A 16,137-nucleotide genomic window follows, 5' to 3' on the forward strand; every position below is an offset into this window, starting at 1 on the left:
TTCTTTTTTACGTAACAAAATTTAAGGAGCTAAAGGACCTGGCAAAGTTGACATGGTTATAACGCCCTACTTGGAACCATACCTGTACTTAATCGTGTCTATTGGCATCAGTTAATGGTGCCTTAACCTAAAAATCGTGACGTTTTGATAAAAAAGAAGAACGCGTAGAAAATTTCAAGCAGATTCCACAAATAATACATCTCTTAGTCAAAACGTATCCAAAAGAATAAATTAAATATGCAAAAAGTTAATAAATTCACGAACTCAAATATTTATAGGTTATGAATATGGCGTGAAACCAAAAACCAATTGGTATGGTTATGGCTAGGGTGTTGTGGTTAGGCACCTTTGACCAATTACATTGCTTTCCATAAGGTTGGTTGGATCAGCGGTTTTATATGGATACGTCAACTTTGCCAGGGCTTTGAGAGCCTATAAAAAGCACTGGGGAGTTAAAAACCCATAGTAAAAGAGAATAAAGTTAAATTAAATAAAACAAAATAAAATAAGGTAACATAAAATTGAACAAAATAAAATGAAATAAGTTAAAATAAAACCGAATAAAATAAAGAAAAAATAAAAACAAAACAACATAAAAAATTAAACAAAATTATGTTAAATTACGATGAGCTACCCTTTTTTTATTAAAAAGTTTTAGAATTACCATTGAAAAACTATCGATGTTATCGATTTGTTATCAGATAAATGTCGATTTCTTAACGGAGTGTCATCGAAATTTAATCGATTTGTTATTAAAAAGTTATCCTACTTATCGATAAAGGATATGCTTTTTTTTAGGTAACTTATAGATTTGTTATTGGCGTGTTATGAAAAATGTATCGTTTCGTTATCAAAAAGGTATCCGCATGTTATCGATTTGTTAACAACGACTTATCGGCATAACAAGACACCTTCGCTTTGAACGACAGACTTGAATTCAAGAATTGTATGGTGTAAAAGAGGGCAGCCGCCATGGTGTGGGGGCAGCGTACTCCGCCTACCACACCGAAGATCCGGGGTCCAAGCCCCGAAGTAAGCAGCATCGAAAACATAGAAAAAAGTTTGTTCAATTACAAAAAAAAAAAAAATTCTAATCGGCGTCGCCCCTCAGCAGTGATTTGGCAAACACTTCCAATGTATGGAGTCGGCATAAAACATGTTGGTCTCCTCCCGCCATTTTTTGGAAAAATTAAAGGGAGCACGACGCAAATTGGAAGTGAGGCTCGGAGGCTATTGCGCCTTGCATTTATTTATTTTTTTAAGGATAAGGCGAAGAACTAAAAGCAAATTGGTTGGCTTTGGCATGGTTATGGTTTGGCACCATTGACCAATTACATTAATTTCCATAAGGTTGGTTGCAACAGCTGTTTTATGTGGATATGGATATGGCAATTTCACCTCGACCTTAATGTGGATTTAAACACCGGAATGGGATAGAAGCGATAAAATACTTAAACAACTGGTATAACGTTATCCCGATTTGCATAATCCAGAAAAAACATTATCCCGATTCGACAAAATCCTGAACATTCATAATCCCGAAACCACCGAGTCCCGGCACAATATCCTGACAACAACAAATTAGGAAATCACACACCATGTCGTAATTATTTAATTAATAATAAATAAAGTAATTATTTAAGACGTCACAACAACACTTACCCGATGCAAGAGGGGCTACTAGATCCACAGTATTTTAGCGTCGGCGGCCTTCGGCTGAGCTTCAAAAAAATAACTCTTAGCCGATTCAATACCGGCTACGCGTAATTTGCGATAACGAAATTTAGTACATTTTTGTGGATTGTTTCTTGTCAGGATATGGATTATCTGGGGAGATACTTCTCTCAGATACTTAAACCCTGACTTGATTGCGGTAACAGAAAAATGTGGTACGGCTAGGGGTTTCTAAATATTCTCTTACTGTAACGAAAAATACAGTTGCTCATTCTTTAAATGTACTTTTAAATGCATTACCAATATTATTCGTGAATACGACAGCCAAGTCATGGTACATTTATGATTGTCCATGAAATGCCCGATATGTGCTTCTTATTTTTATGTGGAATGTACTTTATTTATTTACTTTATAATAATTTACTTTCTGTTTTGTATGCAAGTAAAAGGTCTGAAGTTGTAAGAAAAAGAAATTGTTTAGTTTTTATTAATACAGCCCTCTAATAACACGAAATCTGCAATTACATGTTAAATTTTTATCGAGATCTGGATCACAGACAGTTGGTACGCGAGGTTTATTCCAGGCATGCTTAACGAACGAAACGATATCATTTCGTTACGATATCAAACGAAGTCATTTCGTTTCGTTTATTAACGTTAAGAACGACAAATTAACGTTAATTTGACGATCTTAACGTTAATAAACGAAACGAAGTGACTTCGTTTCGTTTATTAGCGTTGATTATCGTAACGAAATGATATCGTTTCGTTCGTTAAGCATGCCTGGTTTATTCAGAGTAGGGATGCTACGGATGTGGAGTTTCAGCCATCCGCCGATGCGTATGTGAACCATTTTTAAATATGATTTTGATTTTTATTACCTTTATATTAAGTCCCTTTCAGGTTTGTCCCCTTATTTCCATACGAATTTTTGACACGGAAAAGTCTTTTTCGGTAACTTCCCGTTGAGCTAGACACTTGATACTCAGATCTGGGAGACATTACAATGCAAGTGAACAAAATCCGCTAAGTGGCGCACGGATCGAGATATAAGGAAATTAATTTTAAAATGGAAATTTTGCGATCAACTTTTAACTAACTTCTCGGTGATCCAGAGACTTGAAACTTAGCAAATAGTTTGCGAGTCGATGTCACTACAATTCGTGGAAAACAAAATTCCGCCAGGTGGCAGACGAATCGAGATAACCGAAAATCCCTGAAAAAATGCAGGGAATTTTGCGATCGATTTTTAAGTAACTTCCCGGTAAGCTAGAGACTTGAAACTTGAGCCGTGAGTCAGAACCCGGTGACAATGCAAAATTTGATCAAAAAATTCGTTAGGTGGCGCATGGCTCGATATATATAGAAAATTAGTTTTGATTTGGGAGGTAACATAATTCACAGAAAACAAAATTCCGCTAGGTGGCGCGCTAAGTGAGACAACTACAAATCCTTGAAAAACGAGGGGAATCTTGCAATCGATTTTTGAGTAACTTCCCGATGAGCTGGAGATATGAACCTTGAGGCGTAAGTCAGAACCCGGTGACAAGGCAATATTTTATCAAAAAAATTCCGCTAGGTGGCGCACGGATCGAGATATTAGGAAAATTAATTTTAATTTGGGAATCTTTCCATCCATTTTTAACTAACTTCCCGGTTACCTAGAGACCTGTATGTGCTAAGTCATAGTTCGAGACCCGGTGACAATACAATCCCTAGAAAATAAAGTTCCGCTAGGTGGAGTGCTAATTGAGATAACTACAAATCCCTGAAAAACGAGGGGAATCTTGCGATCGATTGTTGAGTAACTTGCCGGTGAACTAGAGACTTGAAACTTGGGCCGTGGGTCAGAACCCGGTGACAATGCAACATTTGATCAAAAAAAAATTCGCTAAATTCGATATATTAGGAAAATTTATTTTAATTTCGGAAATTTTCAATCCATTTTTAACTAACTTCCCGGTTACCTAGAGACTTGAAATCTGAAATATAGTTTAAAACTCTGTGACAGTGCAATGTTTGATCAAAAAATTCGAGCTACGTAACGCATAAATCGAACTATTTAGAAGATTAAGCCATACCTTCATGGCTAGCCTCCTGAGTGTTGCAGGCGTTGTAGAACTCCACCTCGTTGAAGGCCAAAAACAATGCACGTTGTTGTTGTTGTTGTAGCAGTGCTTCGCCTCACCTAACAGCTGCGACCGATCACAAATTGTCATCAATATCCTCTAACGGGAGTCCAAAGAAATTTGCTGTCTCAACAGGGGTGGACCACAATGAAAGGGGTGTTAGAGCCGTTGGTTCCACATTACAGTTAAAGGGATGGTTGGTGTCATGTGTACACATTGCAAGTGGGGCATACATTTTGTATGTCGGGGTTGATTCTGGATAGGTAAGAGTTTAACCTGTTACAGTATCCAGAACGAAGTTGAGCTAGAGTGATTCGCGTTTCCCTGGGGAGTATGCGTTCCTCTTCCGAAAGTTTTGGTACTGTTCTTTGAGTACTGGATTCACCGGGCAATTCTTGGCATAAAGGTCCGACGCCTGTTTGTGGAGTTCACCAAGGACCTGCTTGTGTTTTTTTTTGCTTCATACGGCTGAATTCTCAGGTGCCGTATTCCCTCAAAATGCTTACGGAGATGACTCCTTAAGCCCCTAGGCGGTGTTGGGTCATCAATGAGATGTCAGTTGGGGTGCCCAGGTTTCTGGGTATTCAACAGGAACTGTTTGGTTAGCATCTCATTTCCCTCCCTGATGGGGATTATTGTCGGCTCATTATGTAGATGGTGTTCTTGGGACATAAGAAGACAGCCCGTGGCGATTCTGAGAGCAGTATTTTGGCAGGCCTGTAGCTTCTTCCAGTGGTAATTTTTAGGCTTGGCGACCATATAGGGGACGCGTAGCACGCAATCGGCTGGCCAATTGCTTTGTATGTGGTAATGAGCGTTTCTTTTTCTTTTCTCCAAGTACTGCCAGCAAGAGATTTGAGGATTTTATTACGGCTCTGGATTTTGGGAACAATTGCGGCTGCGTGCCCACCAAAATGTAGATCTTGATCAGACGCCACACCCAAGATTTTGGGGTGTAGGAAAGTCGATAGCGTAGTGCCATCGACGTGGATGTTCGAAATGGTCGACATTTGGGACGTCCATGTTGTAAATAAGGTCGCGGAGGATTTAGTCGGTGATAATTCCAGGTTTCACGAGGCGAGAAAACTGGAGAGATCAGGGAGGTAGCCGTTTATTCTGTTGCAAAGCTCATCGATCTGTGGGCCTGGGCCTGTGGCCATTATTGTGCAGTCATCGGCGTAGAAAACGATAGTAACTCCTTCTGGTGGCGAAAGTAGCTAAGATATGTAGAAATTAAACAAAAGTGGGGATAGGACAACACCCTGTGGCACCCCTTGTTTAATTCTTCTTGATTTTGATGTTTAATTTCTAAATTGCACCGATGCCTGCCGACCACCCAGATAATTTGCGGTCCACCTTTTAAGACATGGGGGAAGCGTAGACCCTTCCAGGTCTTGCAGAAATGTGCCATGGTTGACCGTATCAAAAGCTTTTGATAGGTCTAGCGCAACGAGTACTGTTCTATGGTGGGGTTTTGATTTAAACCGCAATTTATCTGGGTGCTGATGGCATTTAGCGCGGTGGTGGTGCTATGGAGTTTTCTGAAGTCATGCTGATGACAGGCTAGCTGCAAATTTGCTTTGAAGTAGGGGAGCAAAATGGCTTCAAGCGTCTTTGTTACTGGCGATAGGAGAGATATCGGGCGATACATTTCCCAGGCTTTAGTAGCGGGACCACCTTGGCCATTTTTTATTTTTCGGGTATGACAAAGGTGGAAAGAGACAGGTTGGAGACATGTTCTAAATATTTGAAACCCTCTTTCCCTAGGCTTTTAAGCATTGGCATGGCTATGCCGTCTGGGCCCACTGCTTTGGATGGTTTAGCATGACCGATGGCATCCTCAACCGTTTTGGCGGTGATGGTAATTGGTGACGCGCTGACTTTGTGTTTATGTGCGTGTCTGTTGGCCCTCCGTCTACCTTTGTCGAGCGTAGAATGCATTACATATTGGCGGCAGAAAACGCTCGCGCATTTTTTCGCATCCGACAGCACTTTATCGCCAAAGGCGATGGAAACTTTGTCATTGTGCCTAGACGGATTCGATAGGGACTTTCCGGTGGACCAAAGTTTACCTACACCGGCAGAGAGGTTACAACCGCTTAGGTGCTCCTCCCATTTCGCCCGCTTGTGTTCATCCACAGGCAATCTGATGCGTTGGTTTATATCCCTTTATTGGGGGTCGCCGGGATCGAGCTGTCTTATAAGTTCACGTTCCCTCGCTAAATTTGCGGCCTCCGCCGGGAAGTGGGGCCGAATTTCCGGAATTCTACCGGCGGGAATGAAACGTGCCGAGACGGATTCAATGACCTTACGGAAAGCACGCTCCCCTTGGCTGGCATCAGTCGGGATAGGGAGGGCAGCAAACCAATTGTCTGTAAAGGATTTGCATTCGTCCCACTTTCCTTTTTTAAAGTTTATGAAAGTGCGTTTTTCTGTGACAATGAAGTCGGCCGTACGCTCGAGCGAAATAAGTAAAGGCAGGTGGTCGGATGCCAATGTTACCATCGGCTGCCAGTTGACGCGGTTTACGAGTTCTGCGCTCACGATTGAAATATTCGGCGAACTTTGACAGCTTCCTACCATACGTGTGGGGGCGTCTCCGTTTATTGTGCAGAACGTCGTTTCTTCTATTTGATCCGCCACCATCTCACCCCTACTGTCCGCCCACAAGTTTGAATGCCATAGATCGTGATGGCAAACCACAATGCACGTCCTTGCATACTTTTAGGCGTACGAGACTGTCACCACGATTCTTTTAGACTTTCAGGCGTATGTGAATTTCACCACGATTTTCAGCTGTGCCAGTGTTGTCAGCGAAAATTCCACTCATTCTCTTAAATCTTGCTATTTTGAACAAATAAATGAGGATAAGAATTTTCACTTAGGAATTACTTAAATTACTAATCAAAGTTGCAATTGCCTTTTTGTAGACAGTACTAAAAAATTTAAAATAAAAAGATGATACAAAAATTTTAAGGACTACCTTTATATAAATGGACTAAAAAATAGAAGGCAATTTTTCTTTTGATACAGACATAATCTTGTTGAATTTTGACTAAAAAACTTTAACAATAGCTCTTGTAAAAGAATTTTGGGATATAAATTATAAAGGTAGAGCGCGTGTTTAAATTTTAAATAATCAATTATTTAATCCCAAGTACATGGTTTGCCTTAAATTGAAAAATTGGGCTCCACCTTTATAGTTTTAAATCCCAAAATTCTTTTACAAGAGCTATTGTTAAAGTTTTTTAGTCAAAATTCAACAAGACTATGTCTGTATTAAAGGAAAAATTGCCTTCTATTTTTTGGTCCATTTATATAAAGGTAGTCCTTAAAATTTTTATACTCAGCTGAGCAGAGCTCACAGAGTATATTAATTTTGTTCGCATAACGGTAATCCGCATAAACTAATCAAGGTAGATACAGACTTCTGTATATCAAAATGATCTGGGCGAAAAAGGAAATTTGTTTAGCCATGTCCGTCCGTCCGTCCGTCCGTAAACACGATAACTTGAGTAAATTTTGAGGTATCATGATGAAATTTGGTATGTAGGTTCCTGGGCACTCATCTCAGATCGCTATTTAAAATGAACGAAATCGGGCTATAACCACGCCCACTTTTTGGATATCGAAAATTTCGAAAAACCGAAAAAGTGCGATAATTCATTACCAAAGACGGACAAAGCGATAAAACTTGGTAGGTGGGTTCACCTTATGACGTAGAATAGAAAATTAGTAAAATTTTGGACAAGGGGCGTGGCACCGCCCACTTTTGAAAGAAGGTAATTTGAAAGTTTTGCAACTTTAATTTGGCAGTCGTTGAAGATACCATGATGAAATTTGGCAAGAGCGTTACTCCTATTTCTATATGTGAGCTAAATAAAAATTTGCAAAATCGGATGACGAAGACGCCCACTTTTTAAAAAAATTTTTTTTAAAGTCAAATTTTAACAAAAAATTCAATATCTTTACAATATATAAGTAAATTATGTCAACATTCAACTCCAGTAATGACATGGTGCAACAAAATACAAAAATAAAAGAAAATTTCAAAATGGGCGTGGCTCCGCCCTTTTTAATTTAATTTGTCTAGAATACTTTGGTAGGGGCATAGATTCAATGACGATAACTGTTTTCTGTGAAAATGGGCGAAATCGGTTGAAGCCACGCCCAGGTTTTATACGCAGTCGACCGTCTGTCCTTCCGTTCGGCCGTTAACACGCAAAAACCGATATATTTTTACTAAACTTAGTTTACGTACTTATCTGAACTCCCTTTATCTTGGTATAAAAAATGGGCGAAATCCGACTATGACCACGCCCACTTTTTCGATATCGAAAATTAAAAAAAATGCCATAATTCTATACTAAATATGAAAAAAGGGATGAAACATGATAATTAGATTGGTTTATTTACGAAAAATACAACTTTAGAAAAAACTTTGTAAGATGGGTGTGGCACCTTCCATATTAAGTAGAATAAAATAAAAAAGTTCTGCAGGGCGAAATCAAAAGCCCATGGAATCTTGGCAGGAATACTGTACGTGGTATTACATATATAAATAAATTAGCGGTACCCGACAGATGATGTTCTGGGCCACCCTGGTCCACATTTTGGTCGATATCTCGAAAACGCCTTCACATATACAACTAAGGGCCACTCCCTTTTAAACCTCTCATTAATACCTTTAATTTGATACCCATATCGTACAAATACATTCTAGAATCACCCCTGGTGCACCTTTATGGCGATATCTCGAAAAGGCGTCCATCTATAGAACTAAGGCCCACTCCCTTTAAAAATACTCATTAACACCTTTCTTTTGATACCCATATCGTACAAATACATTCTAGAGTCACCCCTGGTCCACCTTTATGGCGATATCTCGAAAAGGCGTCGACCAGTAGAACTAAGGCCCACTACCTTTTAAAATACTCATTAACGCCTTTCATTTGATTCCCATATCGTACAAACACATTCTAGAGTCACCCCTGGTCCACCTTTATGGCGATATCTCGAAAAGGCGTCGACCAGTAGAACTAAGGCCTACTACCTTTTAAAATACTCATTAACGCCTTTCATTTGATTCCCATATCGTACAAGCACATTCTAGAGTCACCCCTGGTCCACCTTTATGGCGATATCGCGAAATGGCGTCCACCTATAGAACTATGGCCCACTCCCTTTTAAAATACTCTTTAATACCTTCCATTTGATACCCATGTCATACAAAAGTTCATTTTCCTACATGGTGATTTTCCCTTATTTTGTCCCCAAAGCTCTCAGCAGAGTATGTAATGTTCGGTTACACCCGAACTTAGCCTTCCTTACTTGTTTTATCATCTTTTTATTTTTTGTATAAGACGGTTATTGTCTCGATACAATAAACCATGATACAAACTACAGTGAATTTAACAAAATGTGATTGAATTTGACAGTTCTCTCATAAAGAACCGGACTATAATGCCAAAAATAATATTTTTCAAAATTTTAAAATTGTGAAAGAAAACCCTTATTTTAAGTATAATGGCAAAATCTACGAGCAACGATCAGGTATGCCAATGGGATCACCAGCCTCCCCAGTCATAGCGGATATAGTTCTGGAGGAGTTGTTAACTAAGTTCGAGGAAGAATCAACAACCAAGCCACCGTCTGTTAACAAAATATGTAGACGACATATTTCCAATCGCTAAAAAAGAGGAGTTATATAACATGCTTCAATTGCTCAACAAATATTATAAAAGAATTCGATTTACTATGGAGATAGAAAATGATAATAGACTTCCTTTCCTCGACACACTTATAATTAGAAATAATAATAAATTATACATGAATTGGTATAAAAAACCTACGGCGTCCGGAAGACTGATAAATTATCATTCCCAACACCAACGCAGAACTATCTTAAACACTGCGAAGAATTATATAAGAAGATTTCTGACAATTAGTGACAAGATGTTTCACAATAAGAACATTGGGACAATCAAGAAAACTTTGGAAAATAATGATTTTCCTATGAACTTGATCAACAAGTTAATCCTAAATCATCAATCAACGAGCGCCAAAGAACCGGTGAAAAAGGATAAAGACTCTAAAATATACAAATCTATGGCTTATATTCCAGGAGTATCGGAAAGGATTAGGAGATCCGATATGTTCGACAAAGAAAAGTCTCAGTTGGCGTTCACGTACAATAACACGTTGCAAACCATTTTCAGCAAAACGAAGGACAAAATTCCAAGTCAGGAGAAATCTGATGTTGTTTACAGAATCCCGTGCAATGGTGACGGGTCCTACGAATGCGGCAAAGTATATGTTGGGACAACAAAACTCAAACTCAAGACAAGTATTTCCGCTCATAGGTCCAATATAACATCAAGGAATAATGCTTCGGACAACAAGACGGCTTTAACTTCCCATTGCAAGGCCACATGACACTACCCTGACTTTGAAAACGTAGCCATTCTAGAGAATGAAAAACATTATAATAAACGCTTCACTTTAGAAATGCTACATATTTTGAACACCCCTAATGAACAAAGAATGAACTTTAAAATCGACACAGAAAATTGTGCACGAGCCTACAGGAATTTGGTTTTGAAACAACAACATCATAAGGCGGTCATTTGATAGCAGCACAACAACCCAAAGAGGGGAACATTAACACACACATAATTGTTAAACTAAGTCATGTTGTTATGTATGTTGTTATTGTATTTTTTGTTTATACTTGCGGTTCATGAAAATTGTTTATACTTACGGGATTTTTCCAAATTTTTTATTTTTTAATCTGTGCATTTTTACCTTATTTGTTATTTTTCTGTGATTCCTCCAATCAGTCGATCATACATATCCATATGTGTAAGTGGTGACTTTGTTTTGAATATGTACTTAAGTATATATTAAATTAATTATTATTTTTTTGTTTTGTCTCCAGTCCTGATGATGACTTCAGATTGAAGTCGAAATATCGACCAAATAAATTATAAATGAATATAAACAAAAAATAAGTTTTATTCATCTTGAAGCCTTTTAGCTCAATAAATCTAACAATTTACAATATTCAAGGCTATTAACTTGTATTAAAAATTGTGAAAGATAGCTTTAAGTTTTAAATAAAACAGCATAATTTTCGATAAGAAACACCAAAAACAGTAGGGTACATGTTGTTGTTGTAGCGATAAAGACACTTCGCGAAGGTTTTGGGGATGTTTTTGTTATCGTTGTTCACGGTCCTTTTCCGAACATAGATCCAGTACATTGCGGTAACAAGCACCATTAAGGTATAAGCCCGACCATCCCGGAACGATTTAATATAACCACATTGAATCTTCAAGGCAACCACACCCCCTACCTCTAGTTCCATGAGGAACTTGGAGTCGCCATACCTTTGCTTGCAAAATATTTGTATGATACTTTCATATTTGTAATGGGATTCCCCTCGGGTGGGCAAAGTTGACGTTTGAGTTGCGGAAGCTAAAAATCTTCCAAATTTGGAAAATTTGCTTTCGACAATGCAACATGAGGAAAATAACATAAATATACATAGTTTAAAAAACTAAACACCACGCCGTAGTGCAGAGGTTCGTGTCTCCGCTATTAAGCACAACTCGTTTTGTAGCGAGTTTTTTAACCACTGCCTTCTTCAATAATTGCCGTTAGATGGGTCTTCTTGATAACCCTGAAACCAGAAACTTTCAATGAAACTCTGGGCTATATTAGGTTGTCATATTTAAGATAAAAGAGTTTTCTACGTGGAACAGGTATCGAGATATTTAGAAAGTCTATTTACATGTAAAATCTTGCAACCGCTATTTGAGTAACTTCCGGTAGATCTAGATCTTTGAAACTTAGAACTTACTTCAGAAACCCATGACAATGCAAAATGAGGGAAACAAATTTTCGCAAAATAGTCAAAGAATCATCTATTGGAGTGGCCATACGAATAAGCGCAGTTTCGGCGTCGGATTCGTGGTGGGAGAGAGACTTTGTCGCCAAGTGCTGGCGTTCACGCCTTTGGACGAAGTCTCGCCGCTATCCGAATAAAAGCAAAATTTTTTAATATATCATTCATCTGCGCCCATGCGGCAGAGGAGAAAGACGATGAGGTGAAAAACACTTTTTATGAACAATTAGAACGCACATACGAGCACTGCCCCCGTCATGATATATAAGTCGTGCTTGGCGACTTTAACGCCAGGGTGGGCAAAGAAGGTGTTTTTGGCCCTATAGTCGGAAATTTCAGCCTACGCAATGAAACTTCTTCTAACGGACTGAGGCTGATTGACTTTGCCGCTGCTCGAAACATGGTCATATCCAGCACGAGGTTCATGCATAAAAAGATACATCAAGCTACATGGCTGTCTCCTGATCGAAATACTCGCAATCAGATCGATCACGTTGTGATAGACGGACGGCATGCCTCCAGCGTTTTAGATGTGCGCATGATCCGAGGACCTAACATCGACTCGGACCATTATCTCGTTGCAGCCAAAATACGCACCCGCCTCAACGCGGCTAAAACCAAGGAACAAAAAACACAAGGAAAGCTAGACGTCGAAAAGCTTCAATCACAACAGACTGCCAATGATTTCGCAACTCGACTCTCACACCTGCTCTCTGAGAGCACAACTCATCCTGAAGGAATACAGGAGCAGTGGGAGCATATCTCCAAAGCACTTCCTACTGCCGCCGAGGATAAAATTGGTTACCGGCGGCCACGAAAAAACAACTGGTACGATGAAGAATGCCGCATTGCAACCGAAAGAAAAGACGCTGCCTACAGGGCTACGTTAAAAGCGAGCGCGACAAGAGGAGTGTGTGAACGCTATGGTGAGTTGAAAAGGGAAGCGAGACGCCTTTTCAGCAAGAAAAAAAGCAAAAGCAGAAAGGCGCGAATGCGAGGAGCTTGAGCTGCTAGCCACCAGAAATAAAGCTCGAAAATTTTACCAAAAAATACGGCGACAGACGGAAGGTTTTACGACCGGACAAACTCCTGTAGGAACGAAACCTTGTAACTGATGTCCAGAGAGTGCTTAGATTATGGAGGGAACACTTCTCTGCTCTCCTAAATGGAGGCAGCAATTCACCGCGCAGAGATGAAGAACCCGATCCCGCAATCGATGATGATGGAATATATGTCCCCCCGCCCGATTATGACGAAGTTAGAATAGCAATATCCAGATTGAAAAACAACAAGGCCGTGGGCGGTGATGGATTGCCTGTGGAGCTATTCAAGTACGGCGGCGAGAAGTTGGGAAGGCGCATGCAGCAGCTTCTTAGCAAAATATGGGCGGACGAGTGCATGCCCGACGGTTGGAATCTAAGTGTTCTTTGCCCAGTCCACAAGAAGGTGGATACTGCAAAATGCACCAACTATCGTGGAATCAGCCTTCTTAATATCGCATATAAGGTCCTTTCAAGTGTATTGTGCGAAAGATTGAAGCCCACCGTGAACCGGCTGATTCTACCTTATCAGTGCGGCTTCAGACCTGGTAAATCTACCATCTACCAGATTTTCACAATGCGCCAAATCGTGAAAAAAACCCGTGAAAAGAGAATCGACAGAATCGTCGACTTTAAAGCCGCCTTCGACAGCACGAAAAGGAGCTGCCTATATGCCGCTATGTCTGAATTTGGTTTCCCCGCAAAACTTATACGGCTGTGCAAAATGACGTTGAGCAACACCATCAGCTCAGTCAGAATTGGGAAGGACCTCTCCGAGCCGTTCGAAACTAAACGAGGTTTCATACAGGGTGACACCCTGGAGAAAATTATACTACCTGCAGAACTTAACCGCACTGGAACAATATACTATAAAAGCGTGCAATTACTGGCATATGCTGATGACATTGACATCATCGGCCTAAACACCCGCGCTGTTAGTTCTGCTTACTCCAAACTGGAAAAAGAAGCGGTAAAGATGGGTTTGATAGTGAATGAGGACACAACGAAGTACCTGCAGGACAGCATGCTGTCATCCAGCAAAGATTCAGCGCATACGCACCTTGGCAACCACGCTACTGTTGGCAGCCATAATTTCGAAATAGTAAAAGACTTGGATTTGGGAACAAGGATCAACACTAGCAACAACATCAGCACTGAAATACAGCGAAGAATCAATCTTGCCAATAAATGCTACTTTGGACTAGGTAGGCAATTGAAAAGTAAAGTCCTCTCTCGGCGAATGAAAATCATACTCTACAAGTCACTTATCGTACCCGTACTGCTATATGGGGCAGAAGCATGGACCATGACAACAGCAGATGAAGCGGCTTTGGGAGTGTTCGAGAGAAAAGTTCTTCGAAAGATTTATGGACCTCTACGCGTTGGCGATGGCGAGTACCGAAGAAGATTTAATGATGAGCTGTACGAGCTATACGCAGACATCAACATAGTCCAGCGATTTAAAACGCGGCGGCTGCGCTGGTTAGGCCATGTTATGCGAATGAAAGATAATGATCCGGCCAAGAAAGTGTTTCTATCGGAACCCGCCTATGGAAGCAGAGGTAGAGGGCGGCCCCCACTACGTTGGAAGGACCAGTTGAAAAACGATTTAAACTCCCATGGTGTGACCAATTGGCGCCGGATGGCGGAGCGAAAGAGCGACTGGCGTGCCTTGTTGGACGGCCATAACCGTTTAGACGGTTAAGCGCCAATTAAGTAAGTAAGTCCAGGAATCATGAATATTAAAAAAATCGTCCGAACTTGGAAACTTTACTTTCGAGTTTTAACGGACTTCCCGATAATCCAGATACCGGAAACTTTGAACGAGACGTCAGGATTTTTAGGTTAAGATAAGAGTTTTCTGGACGGGACAGGGATCGAGGTATTAAAAAACACCTTGGCGCAATTTACCCCTGAGGAGATTTAGGCAGAAATTTCCTTCCAGTTCGCGTCGTGCTGCTTTTAGTTTTCTTTACGGGACGGGACCTACATATTTTATGCCGACTCCGAAAGGAATCGGCGAGGCAGATGAATTTTCGCTGCGAAGCTTTTAATGGCAGAAATACACTCGGAGTATTTGCCAAATCACTTCTGAGGGGCGACCCGACAAGAAAAACTTTTTTTAATTGAAAAAACTTGTTTCTAAATTTTTGATATTACTTTGCCCGGGAATTGAACGACGGCTCATTGAGCTAGAAACATAAAACCCTACACATAGGTCAGGTCACCTTGACAATGCAACAAAAGGAGAAAAAAATTTTAAGTACTCCCTTTAAATAAATGACCAGAAAAGATTTATGTCTCTTTAAACAAAGATATAGTCTATTGAACTTTGATATTCCAACTTTAAGGAAACCACCATTTTCTTATGAGAATCAAAAATTTTGAGGTGGAGTGCAATAAATAGACTTTCGATGTAATCTTTATCTAAGTTCGGCAATGTTATGTGGTGGTAGCGTGATCCAGCTACCACACCGAAGATCGTGGGTTGACGCCTCGGACAAGCAACATCAAAAATTTAGAAACAAATTTTTTCAATTAGAAAAAAGTGTTTCTAAGCGGGGTCGTCCCTAGGCAGTGACTTGGCAAGCACTCCGAGTGTATTTGTGCCATGAAAAGCTTCTCAGTGAAACCACATCTGCCTTGCCTCATTGCAGATACCGTTCGGAGTCGGCGTCTCGCCAGTTTGCAGGAAAAATTAAAATGAGCACCACGCAAATTGGAAGTGAAGCTCGTCCTAAAATCGTAGGTTATGGCGCCTTGCATATATTTTTATACTCAGTTGAGCAGAGCTCACAGAGTATATTAAGTTTGATTGGATAACGGTTGGTTGTACAGGTGTAAAGGAATCGAGATAGATATATACTTCCATATATCAAAATCATCAGGATCGAAAACAAATTTTATTGAGCCATGTCCGTCCCTCCGTCCGTTACCCCGATAACTTGAGTAAATTTTGAGGTATCTTGATGAAATTTGGTATGTAGGTTCCTGAGCACTCATCTCAGATCGCTATTTAAAATGAACGATATCAGACTATAACCACGCCCACTTTTTCGATATCGAAAATTTCGAAAAACTGAAAAAGTGCGATAATTCATTACCAAAGACAGATAAAGCGATGAAACTTGGTAGGTGAGTTGAACTTATGACGCAGAATAGAAAATTAGTAAAATTTTGGACAATGGGCATGACACCGCTCACTTTTAAAAGAAGGTAATTTAAAAGTTTTGCAAGCTGTAATTTGGCAGTCGTTGAAGATATCATGATGAAATTTGGAAGGAACGTTACTCCTATTACTTTATGTACGCTTAATAAAAATTAGCAAACTCGGAGAAGGACCACGCCCACTTAAAAAAAATGTTTTTAAGTAAAATTTTAACAAAAA

General features: G+C 40.0%; 1 protein-coding gene across 4 annotated transcripts in view; it reads right to left on the bottom strand.

Annotated features, from left to right (window-relative positions):
• Window positions 1-16,137, bottom strand: part of LOC137247235 (sodium-independent sulfate anion transporter) — a 50,442-nt gene that overhangs the window by 30,548 nt on the left and 3,757 nt on the right. The window lies entirely within an intron of this gene.

This window comes from Eurosta solidaginis, chromosome 3 (assembly GCF_040869045.1).
Source record: "Eurosta solidaginis isolate ZX-2024a chromosome 3, ASM4086904v1, whole genome shotgun sequence".
In the NCBI taxonomy this organism is placed as follows: domain Eukaryota; kingdom Metazoa; phylum Arthropoda; class Insecta; order Diptera; family Tephritidae; genus Eurosta; species Eurosta solidaginis.